The sequence below is a fragment of the Sturnus vulgaris genome, chromosome 12, assembly GCF_052056855.1.
Source record: "Sturnus vulgaris isolate bStuVul1 chromosome 12, bStuVul1.hap1, whole genome shotgun sequence".
Classification (NCBI taxonomy): domain Eukaryota; kingdom Metazoa; phylum Chordata; class Aves; order Passeriformes; family Sturnidae; genus Sturnus; species Sturnus vulgaris.
Window position 1 is genome coordinate 20,345,307 of NC_142254.1, and position 10,965 is coordinate 20,356,271.

Consider the following 10,965-nt stretch of genomic DNA (forward strand, 5'->3'; position numbering starts at 1 on the left):
TGGGGGTGGCCGGGCAGCTGCGCCCGTGTCCTTCCCCAACAGGAACCATCTGTGACCAAGCCCAGCTCTGCCTTCCCTATCAGCCATTCCGGTCTGACTTTCCAACAACTTCCCCTTCGTGCCGGCCTCACTTCCTCACGGCGAGGGGCTGGCGTGGTGCAGCGTGGCACGGCAGGGCTGGCATGGCACAGCATGGCACAGCACGGCTGTCCTGGTCACCTTGGCACAGGCAGCACCGTGCATGGCACGGCCTGCATGGCAAGGTGTGGCGTGGCTCTCCATTTACAGCCTGGCACCGACACGGGGCTCGCCCCCCTCGCTGCAGCCCCTTTTCCTGGGATCATCCGTGGGATGAAGTTTTCCCACAGCTGCTGCCCTGATCTGCAGCTGCAGCACCACCCCGACCTCCTCAGCACTTGGGGTGACCCCCCCTGTGCACCCCATCCCTGCACCCCCCAGCCAGGCCCCTCAGCGCCAGCGTTTGGGCTCCCCAAGAGCTGCCAGTGAGAGAGAAACAACTTGTTAGAAACCCGAAAGGCAGCTCTGGGCTGCAGGTGGGAGGGAGGGAGGAAATGTGTCCTAAAAATACAGCAGCACGGTCCCCGAAGGTGGCTGAGCAGATGGCGCGTCTCGGCGGCCACCTGGGCTCCTGCAGATGGTACCCGGGGCTCCCCGCCTTGTGCCCCCCGCCCAGGGCTCGGGGGGGCCAGGAAGGGACGGGTGTAAGTGAGGAGGAAGGTGCCGGAGTATGGGGGTGTGGGGGCAAAGCTGGGTGTCACCGGCAAGGTCTCTGCCCTGCGGGTGCAGCCCTGAGCCCCAGGGGACATCGAGCACGGTCTGGGTGCTGCAGGGAGATGAGGGGAAGCCCCAGCACGGGGCTGATGTGCTGGGGAAAGGGCCACAAGCTACAAACCACAGCCTGACCCTTCCAGGACCGTGTGTCTGGGGGGAAATGGCACAGCTGTCCCCAGCACAGTTCCACCCCAGCCCCACATCCTGCATCCCAGCAATGCTGGGACACCCCAGCTCCATTCTACCCATCCTGGAGATGCCCGTGCCCCACCAGCATGGGCACAGCAGCCTGAGTGTGGACTAAAGGCTGGCAGAGGTTTTGGCAGAGTTTCCAGCTGTTTTTCAGGCTCTGGCTTCTTCCTTTTTTCTTTCTGGCCAGCCCAGGTGGGCTCTGTGTCATTGCTCGGGGTTTTGCCGAGCTGCCCCTTGGCCAGGGCCAGGCTCACCACGGGACACAGAGAGCGGCCGCTTCTGGGGAGTGTCCCAGGGCAGCGAGTCAAAACAAGAGGGTTTCAGGGCTGGCCAGGAAAATCCCACCCAGCTGCAGCCCCGTGTCCCCGTGTCACCCCTCTGGAAGCCAGGAAACAGAGAGCACCTGCCCGGGCAGCTGCAGGGGCCGGGCTGCCAGGGAATGCCCCGCTGTGGGGGAGACCCCTGAGCTCTGCCCCACAGTGCAGGGAACCCCCGGGACCTGGATCTGGCTTGGAGGAGGGGGGACCCCTGGGATCAGAGTTCTGACTCACGGAGGGAGGGGAACCCCTGGGATCCCGGGGTCTGGCACGGTGAGGGGAAATATCTGAGGTGTCCTAACACAGACAGGAACTGCTGGGGGTGGAGGGCCCACCCTGGCATGGGGGAACCCCTGGGCTGTGGGGTCTGCCCCGTCACAGGTGACCCCTCCCGCCCACGCTCCGGGAACCCGCCGGTGCTCCCGGCCGGTTTCTGTCTGAGTCAGAGCTGCTCTGGCTGCCGAGCAGGAACTTCCCCTGCTAAAAGAGAAGCAGGACGGGCTCCCACCGCCCCCACACTCACAGCGAGGTGGGGGAAGCAGGGCAGAAAGCCCCGGGGGGCGGGTGAGGTCTTGCCACCTTCACACAGTACCGGGGCCGTGCTTGGCGGGACACGCCATGGCACGGCACAGGATGGCACAGGATGGCACGGCACAGGATGGCACAGGATGGCACGGCACGCTTCCCCAGGGCTGGAAATGCCCCCTGCTCATGTGCCCCACTGCCTGCAGTGCCCCACTGCCTTCCCCTTTCCATGTGAAAGCGATGGGTGGGGGAACAAGAGGGAAAAAGAAGCGACAGCAACAACCGGTGAGGAAAACATCACCGGCAGCTGCCGGAACCAAACTGAGAGCAGCACATCCCAAAAGGGGCTGGGATGGGGGCACGGCCCCAGCCTGGAGTTGGGATGGGGGTTTTCTACACCGATACTTAAATCTGCCTCTTCCAGCCCAGGGAAATGGGGATTCAGGAGCAAAGACGGGAGTTGGGAATGGGAAGGAGAGCGATGGCCAAGCCAGGGAGATGGGAGTTCACAGGGAACACAAAGACAAATTCTTTAAGGAAAAAAAAAAAAGAAATCAAAGGGATGTGGAGAGGGAGATAAGAGGGAAGACAGAGCAGGGAGACGGAGGGAGCGGAGAGGACGCGGGCAGAGGGAGGCAGGCGGCGCGGGGAGGCGAAGCGGGAGCCGGGGGAGCTGTCTGGCGCATCCCTATCGCCTCTCTCCATCGCGGGAGCCCAACCTCAAGTAGTTTTTCACTGAGATTGGAGTGATCAGGTAGGGCTGCCCTCGGCGGCAGCTGCGGGGCTGTGAATAAGCACCTGCTTATCTCTGCCCAGCGGCTGTGCGCGGCTGCAGATTGCGGGGGGACGGGAGCTGGCTGCCGGCTGCGATTTCCATATCAGCGCCCTGCAGCCGCCTGCGCCAAATAAACACAACAGCCCCACGGACAAAAGGTTAATTATCAATTTTCAGAAAGGGAGAGAGAGGGGAGGGGGAGAGGGGAGAGCAGCGGCCGTCGGCAGCCGCGGGGATGCGCGGCCGGGCCCTGAAGGGGAGCTGGGCTCTGCGCCCCGGGCACTGCCACCCTGAGCACCCCCGGGGCTCTGCGGGCACCGCTGGGGATGGAAATGATGGGATGGGATGGGATGGGATGGGATGGGATGGGATGGGATGGGATGGGATGGGATGGGATGGGATGGGATGGGATGGGATGGGACGGGAATGGGAATGAGGAAAGATATTGGGATGGGGGCAGTGACAGGGATAGAGATGGGGACAGGGATGGAGGTAGGGATGGGGACAGATACCATGATGAGGAAGGGGACAGGGATGGGTCTGTACATGCACAGGAGCAGTGGGACTGGGGGGACGACATAGAGGAAAGAAAAAGAACCCTTCTCAATACTGGGCAGAAGCCCGACTTGAAGAAGGCACATCCTCCTCCTCCTCCTCCAGGCTCTGCTGGCTCCACTTCCCACAGCCACATTTCTGTATTCAACAGCTTTCTCCTCTTATCAAAGCGACCATGAGCTCCCAGCTCGGCTGGGCCGCGGGGCCGGGGAGGGACAGGGAGGGAAGAGGTGCCCTGGTGGCCCCAGCCCCGGGGGAAGGAAGGGCTGGGTGGTGGCATCACCCTGCCACTGAAGGCATCAGGGATCCTCACGGGATCACTGCGCTTGGGGTCAGGGCTTGTCCCTCTCTCCTGACACTCAGGAGTTGTTAAACATGGTAGGAGGTGCTGGTGTTTCCCTGGTGTCCCCCACATTCACTCGAGGCTACAAAACCTCTCTCCTGCTGCAGCCATCCCTGCTCTGGGATGTTTTCTCATCCTGCACGTCCCACTCTCAGCACGCCCTGGCCAGGGAGCGCTGTCCCGAGTGCGCCCATGGTGCTCCCAGCTCCCACGGGGACACACAGAACCCAAAAGAGACTCACAGGGCAGCAGCCACACGGCCAGGAAGCCTCGAGCCCACACGGCACCAGATTTAGCCACAGCCAGCCTCCTAAAAATAGCCAGGAGCTGGGAGGCTGCAGAGCTGCATCTGCTGCCACAGGGAGCAGGCTCGGAGCTCCAGCTTCATCCTGTGGGGCTGGGATGGATGATGGATGGATGGATGGATGGATGGATGGATGGATGGATGGATGGATGGATGGATGATGGATGGATGGATCTGGGGTGAACAGAGCTGGGGTGCACAGGACTGGCCCCAGCACAATTTGGCTTGAGGAGAGTTTGGAGCCACCAGCCTGGAAGGATCCAGCCATCCCTGATGCCAGGGCCAGGAGGACACTGGCATGGACATGAGATGCTCTTGGTGCTGGGATGGCCCTAATCCACCAGGGAATTAGATGTGCAGCTGTGGATAAGAATAATGAGAGTTGATAACTTTTAGCACCTTTAATGCAGGCAGGGCTCTGCAGCTCCCATCTGATGGGTGCAAGGAAAGGGTGCAAGGAGAGGGTGTCCCCGGGGGATGTGGGGAGAGGCTGGGGACAGAGCCAGGACTCACAAAGCTGTGGTGCCTGGCTGTGAGCTCTGCTGTGGCCCCAACCTGCCCCTCATCCCAAGAGGGCCCTGACCTCCAGCTGATAAAACAGGCTAAAAATACCAGGATAAATATGAGGGAATGCAGGCGGGGTGTGAGCATCCCGGGCTGGAGCAGCCAGCCCCCCCTCCAGCCTTACCCAACCCCCCCCCAAATAACCCCAGCCCAAAATACAAACCCGGGGCCCATCTGGTGTCCAACTGATGAGCACAGATGTGTTTGGGATTTCCGAGCCGGCTGGCAGCCGTTCAGACCTGTCGCAAGCTGCACCTGCTGCAGGATATTTTCCCTTCTGGATTTAATCCCCACCCCCCCAGCAGCCCCAGGCACGCCCCCGGGGCTGGGTGGGCAGAAGGAGACCCTCCCCCCCCCCCAAGTGACGACCTTCCTGACCCGTGCCCGTCCCTGCCATAAATATGGATGTGGGAGCAGGGGAAGGGGGGATTAAATGTGCAAGAGGGGGCGTGTGGTGCCCAAATCTCAGCCTCTCACCAAGGAAATACCTGCGGGAGGGGTTGGTGTCACAGCACACACCCCCCAGGATGGATTTCACCACCTCTGGGTGTTTTGGGAAGGTCAAAGGATTTCTGGGAACATCCCCAGCCACAGAGACCCGAGCCTTTCATTGCAGGCACTGAGCCCAAGGGATGCTCTGGGGTTTGGAAACCATCCAGTTCATTTCCCAGCCCCCCTCAGCATTGTCCCCCAATTAACACACCACTCTCGTGTTTTAACGAGGCTCTCCCAGCTCAGATATTGACCCCTGTGATGATCGTGGAGCCTGCGGAGGGAATAAACAGCAAATCCCCTTTTAAATGAAGGGCTCGCCGAGGGATTAGGAGCGAAGGGGTGGCCTGTCCCCCCCTCTGTCCCCCCCGGGGGCTGCCTGTGCAGATATTCCGGGCAGGAGAGGCCTCGTCTGTCCGTCTGGCCCGTCTGAAGTGGTCCTGGGCGATAGGGAGTGATTAGGATTAGACACATCCAGGATGAGAGTTTTTTCACCAGATAGGGATGATAATGGGACCCATGGGGAGGATTACGGTGCCGTCTCTCCGAGAGAGCGGCCATCTGTGTGTCTGTGTGTCCGTCTCCTGCCGCCTCTGCTGCCCCAGAGCGTCCAGCCGGGCTCTTCCTTGTCCGTGCTGGCTGCTGGGATGGCAGCACTGACCCGCTGCACCTCCCACCCCATCCCCGCCAGGATCATGTGGCAGCAAGGGCTTGTGACCATCCGGGGTGGCCAAAGTGCGGTCCTGCAATGGGCACAGCACCCAGCATCCATGGGGTACCCAGCATCCATGGGGTACCCAGCATCCATGGGGTACCCAGCATCCCTGAATCCCCTGCTCATCCAGCATCACTGCATCCCTGTGGTACCCAGCATCCCTGGGTACCCACCATCCCTGTATTCCTGGACACCCAGCATCCCTGCACGTCCCCGGGGCACTCAGCATTCCCTGGGGAATTCAGGCATCCCCCTGACGTGTCCTTGGCCACCTCCACCCACCCGCGGTGCTGCTGAGGGGACAGGATGACACATCCCTGTGAGCACAACTCGAGGCTTTGCCATCCCTTGACCTCCCCATCCCTGGAGTGAGACCCGGCCTCCGCAGGGAGGGGAGTGCTGAGAACCGGCCCGTTCCCACCGCCCAGCATCCCACTCCCTCCCGGCTGCATTCTTCCCTGCTGAAGTCAGAGGCACCCGACAGAACCCCCGGCTCCTGCCAAGCACAAACATTTCCTATTTGGGATGTTCACACCGCAGCCTCGGCAGTGACGCTGTCCTGGAGTGTGCACGGCTGGAGGATCCCAGGGAAGGCTGGAGGATCCCAGAGAAGGCTGGAGGATCCCAGGAAAGGCTGGAGCTGCTGTGTCTGCCATAATTATGGGGGGGGGGGGGGGGGGGGGAGAGAGAGAGTGGCATTTTGAAGTTTGGATAAAACCTTAATTGAAGTCTTGGCTGGTGTTAATTATATTAAAGGCAGAGTGAGCGATGGGCTTTTTATTAGTTAATGAGGATTTTCATTTTCCGGCAGAGGAACCCTTTGATGTTTCCAGGACTAATGGCTGCTAAATTCAACTTATTCGCTTTACCAGTGCTGGAGGGTGATGGGGAGCAGGGGCTGCTCCACTCACGGTGCCCAAAGCCCTGGGAGCCACCAGCTGCTGTGGGGAGAGGACAGGGATACTCCCAGCACATCCCCGTCGGGGTCATGTGGGAACAAGGATTTGTGGCCATTCAAGGTGGGAAATGGACTGTCCCAGCGTTCCTGTGTGTCCTGTGGGTTCAGGCATCCCATGGAAACTCAGCATTCTTGGACATCCCTGAGACACCCAGCACCCCCCAGGCTATCCCATCCTATCCTGCTCTCCACATGAATTTTTCCAGACTATCTCCAAACCCCACGCCAGGCTGCCTCCCTCCTCCCTCAATTAACATTTATTATGATTATTTTGCATTCATTACCCGCGGAGCCAGCGCTCTACCCCATCTGAAATCATGTGCAAATTCCCTCTGCATCACTTTTCCCAGCCTTGCAGGGGAAGGAAGGGCTGCAGAGTTTGCTGTGAATATTCCGGGCTCGGGGAGCGCCCCATGGCCCAGCCACGTGGGCACACGGCTGCTCCCCAGCTGGATGATTTGTGTAGCATTAATCAAGACCCAGAGTATTTTGCATTTCAAATGCTGGCAGCGAAGAGCCAGGCAGGAATCTGGGCTTTGGGGAATATTCAGGAAGAAATCGGGGTTTGTTCTCAGCCTCGCCTCGGCCCGTAGCAGGTTTGGGGTGAGAACTCAGTGGGTTCTCCCCACATGGCAGAGCCCCAGGGAGCCCAGCAGATATTGAAGGAGTTTTTGGGGTGCCCAGTGGGGCAGAATGGAGTGGGGTGAGGGGTTGGTGGCAGTGGGCACGGGACCCTCTGCAGCAGCACTGAGAGCAGTAAGAGACATTGGAGGGGCTGGGGGGCGGGGGGGTCCCCCGAGGCTGGGTGAGGAGTGGTTGCTCCCCCCATACCCCCCCAAAAAAGCAGCTCAGCCCCTCCTGGGGGGCCACTCTGTGTGTGGCTGCCGTGGGGCAGCAGGGGAGGGTGGCGAGGGCTCTTCCCTGGTAATTACCCCTCGTCCTTCCCAGCCAAGCTCATGGAGGGAGCCGGGGGGGACACAGCTTAAGCTATCAATGGTCCTGCCTTGATGAGAATAAAATATGCACTGAAAGACATGAAAATGGAGTAAATAAAAGAGATAAAAATGGAACGATCAAGCCAGCAACTTCTCCTCCTCTGATTAAAAAGAGGGAGTTGGGGGGGGGAGAGGGGATGCGCTGAGCCCTTGAAGAGGCAGCTGCTGCCGCAGCCGCAGCCCTGATAAAGGGGCTGAGCAGCCTGGTTGGGAGAGATAAAGTGAAGTCCCAGCGTTTCCTGTCCTCAATCCAAGCCTCACCATCAATATTAATACAGCCTGACAAACTGGCGTTTAAGATAGAATAAATATAGACTGGTGCTGCTATTACCTAGACCTTATTAATCTGCTTGGAGGCATTTAAATGCCGTTAAAAATATGGAGTTTACTCGCTGGCACTTCAATAGCTTTACAATCCATCAGCGTTTTGTTTTCCACCCTCCTCCTCCCCTTCCAGAGGTGCTGGGTCTGAGTGCCCACTGACCTGTGCTGCTCCAGGCTGGGAGAGGGGAGCCAAGGGGGGAGCTTGGCTGGAGGAGGATGATGATGATGATGATGGGTGGGAGCTCAGCCCGGGGCATGGAGGTACAAACCTTTGGGAGTGGAGCATCCCAGGACTGGAGGGCCAGAATCCTCCTGTCCAGGTGATGGAGAATTCACCTGTATGCTCCTCACTAGGAGAAACTCAGGGCTCCCAGGTGCCAGAGAGCCCCCAGGCAGGGAAGCAGCCCCCTCAGAGCCTCAGTCAGCCTGTGGGATGGACAGGCTTGGGAAGCTGATCCCCATCCTGACTCCTCTCCCTGGCAGCACGGATCTGGCTGCCATATGTTGTGGCACCCAAATGCTCCTTCCCTGCCAGCCACAGACCCTGCTTGGTGGCCAGCACTCTTCCCTGGGCTGTTCCCTTGCCTCAGCATCCACAGGGTGGTAGGAGCAGCTCTGAGTGCCCGGTGCATGGCAGGGCGTGGGGATGAATCCGTGTGTGCCAGGAGGGACCCTGGTGTGGGGCAGGACCCATGGGTGCCATGGCAGGGTGTGAGGCAGGATTGATGGGTGCTGGGCACACATCAGGGTGTGGGGCAGGATTGATGGGTGCCAGGGACATGGCAGGGTGTGGGGCAGGATTGATGGATACCAGGCACACATCAGGGTGTGGGGCAGGACCCCTGGGTGCCAGGGCCAGCACCCGGAGGTGGCGGGAGCAGATGGGGCGTGCGGGGCAGCGGCGGCGGCGGGAGCGGCGCTCATTAGACGTGTATTATTCATCGGCAGCTTCTGTCGCCTGCCATCTGCTCCGGCTGCGCGGCGGGCGGGCGGCAGCAGCAGAGCGGGGCTGCGCGGCCCCGCTCCTGCTGGCACACCTGGGCTACCACGGGAGCAGCGGGGGTGGCACCCCCGGGCACCTCGGGCACGCTGCGGGATGGCCCCGCTGGCCCCCGGGGTGATGCTGCAGGGGGTGGGTGCCTGGAGGCAGGGAAAGGGAAAAGGGAAAAGTGGTTGCACGCCCTGGGTCGTGCCATGGGTGCCCTGGATTGTGGCACACCCAGCGCTCAGCCCCGGGCAGGATCGGGCTCTTCCCAATCCAGAGGCAGCTCCGAGCTGCTGCTGCTGCCCGGATCTGGGGCATCCGTGCATCCCCGCCCCGAGCAGGATGTTCCTCCTTGGAGCACCGCAGCCAAGCTCATCCTGTATCCAAGCAACACCTTCATCTCCTCACCTTTTAATTAAAACACTTGATGAACTTTCTAATGAGAGCGTGGCAGCCCCGTGGGCTCTCCGGAGGTGCTGCCTGTGCAGGAGGTGAGGTCCCAGCACGGGGGATGTGCATTGTCCCCATTGTCCCACTGCCCCATTTCTGCCCCTCCCTTCCGTGGCATCCCCGGAGCTCCCGCCAAGCCAGGAGCTCGCTGCTCTACATTGATAATTGCCAGGTTTAATTACTTGGCAGCCAAATGACCTTTTGCATCTTCCAGCGAGGCCATGAAACATCTCCCTGAGTGGGAGCAGCGTGCAGTGGGAATGTGACAGGGCTGGCACGCCACCAGCTTCACCCCAACAGGGTGGCGGGGTGACAGCAGGACCGAGGTGTCCATGGGCAGGACCTTTCCATGTCCCCGGGGAGAGCAGGGAATTGCTCTCCAGGGCTGGGGAGGAGCATCCCTGGGACAGAGCTGTCCTGGGAGCCCCATCCCGGCACAGGGCGCAGCTCGCCGGACATGGAGGGTCCCTGCTGCCCCTTTGCTGTCCCCAGCTGCCTCTGGAGCAGCCTCATCCCTTCTCCTTCCCTTTTCTCCTGGAAATAAGTCCCCACAGCTCAGCAGAGGCTGATGGCAGCCCACAGGGTGGGCACAGCCCCTGCCTGCACCTCGCTCCGTGTGCTCTGCTCGCCGCCAGCCTTCGCCTCTCCCTCCTGCAGAAAGGAGCCCTTCTCCTGGTGATAATTACGGAAAAGTTCAGTGCTGAGAGAGGCGGGGGGAGGGATGTATTAAAATGCATGCGCACAGCTTGGGCCTCGCAGCAGATGTTGGCATAATTAGAGAGGAAAAAATTATGAAATTAATTTGTGGTTCAATGTAAATTTTGGCGTTGGGGGGAAAGCTGGCGCGTGCTCCCTGGCTGCCACCGGGACCTGCCGGGGGTCTGGGGGAGCACCGAGCCCAGCAAGGGGGGTGAGGGATGGGAAATGCCTGAAATGCCTGCCCTCGGTGAGGAGGGGCTGCATCCCAGCTCTGCCACCATGGAGAGGTGGGGAACAGACTGGGAAGGTGGTGACAACCAAGGAGAGGGACCAGCGGCCTGGGAAAGGGATCATGACTGAGGAGAGGGATCACCAGCCCAGGGAGAGGGACCAGCAGCTCTGGAAGCTTGGCCACCACCCTGGGGAGATGAACTGCCATTCCCTCCAAAGGGAGGGAACAAACAGAGGAGGGTTGGGAAAATAAAAAGCCGAGTCCAGCAATGGCCGTGGTTTGGAGTTTCTGTTGACCCCCACAAATTTACGTTTGTTAATGAACTCAGTGTCACACACAGCCTGGGGGCCCTTCCCTTTTGGGGGGAACATGGTTGGGATTGTCGTTTTGGGACACACCTGGAGGTGTGTGAGGACCATCCTGGTGCACAATGGTGACATTCCCAGACCACCCTGGAGCCAGACAAAGCTTTGCTTTCCCTACCCACTTTTCCCATCCCCTTTTCCTTCAGGAGATGAAGAGGAATTAATATCTGTCACCTCCCCCTGGCCCCCCCAGCCCCCCTGGCCCCGGGGAGGAGGTGCAGGCTCAGGTTTAAGCACCCATTGATCAGCACATTCTCCAGCCACGGCTCTGCACTGTGCCAGGGCTGCCTTTGCCATTCCTGGAGGGTGATGGATGTTCCTTGCCAGGTGGGCACAACCTGCCACCACCACCTGGGAAACCGGGGTCACCCCCAGGGTCCACG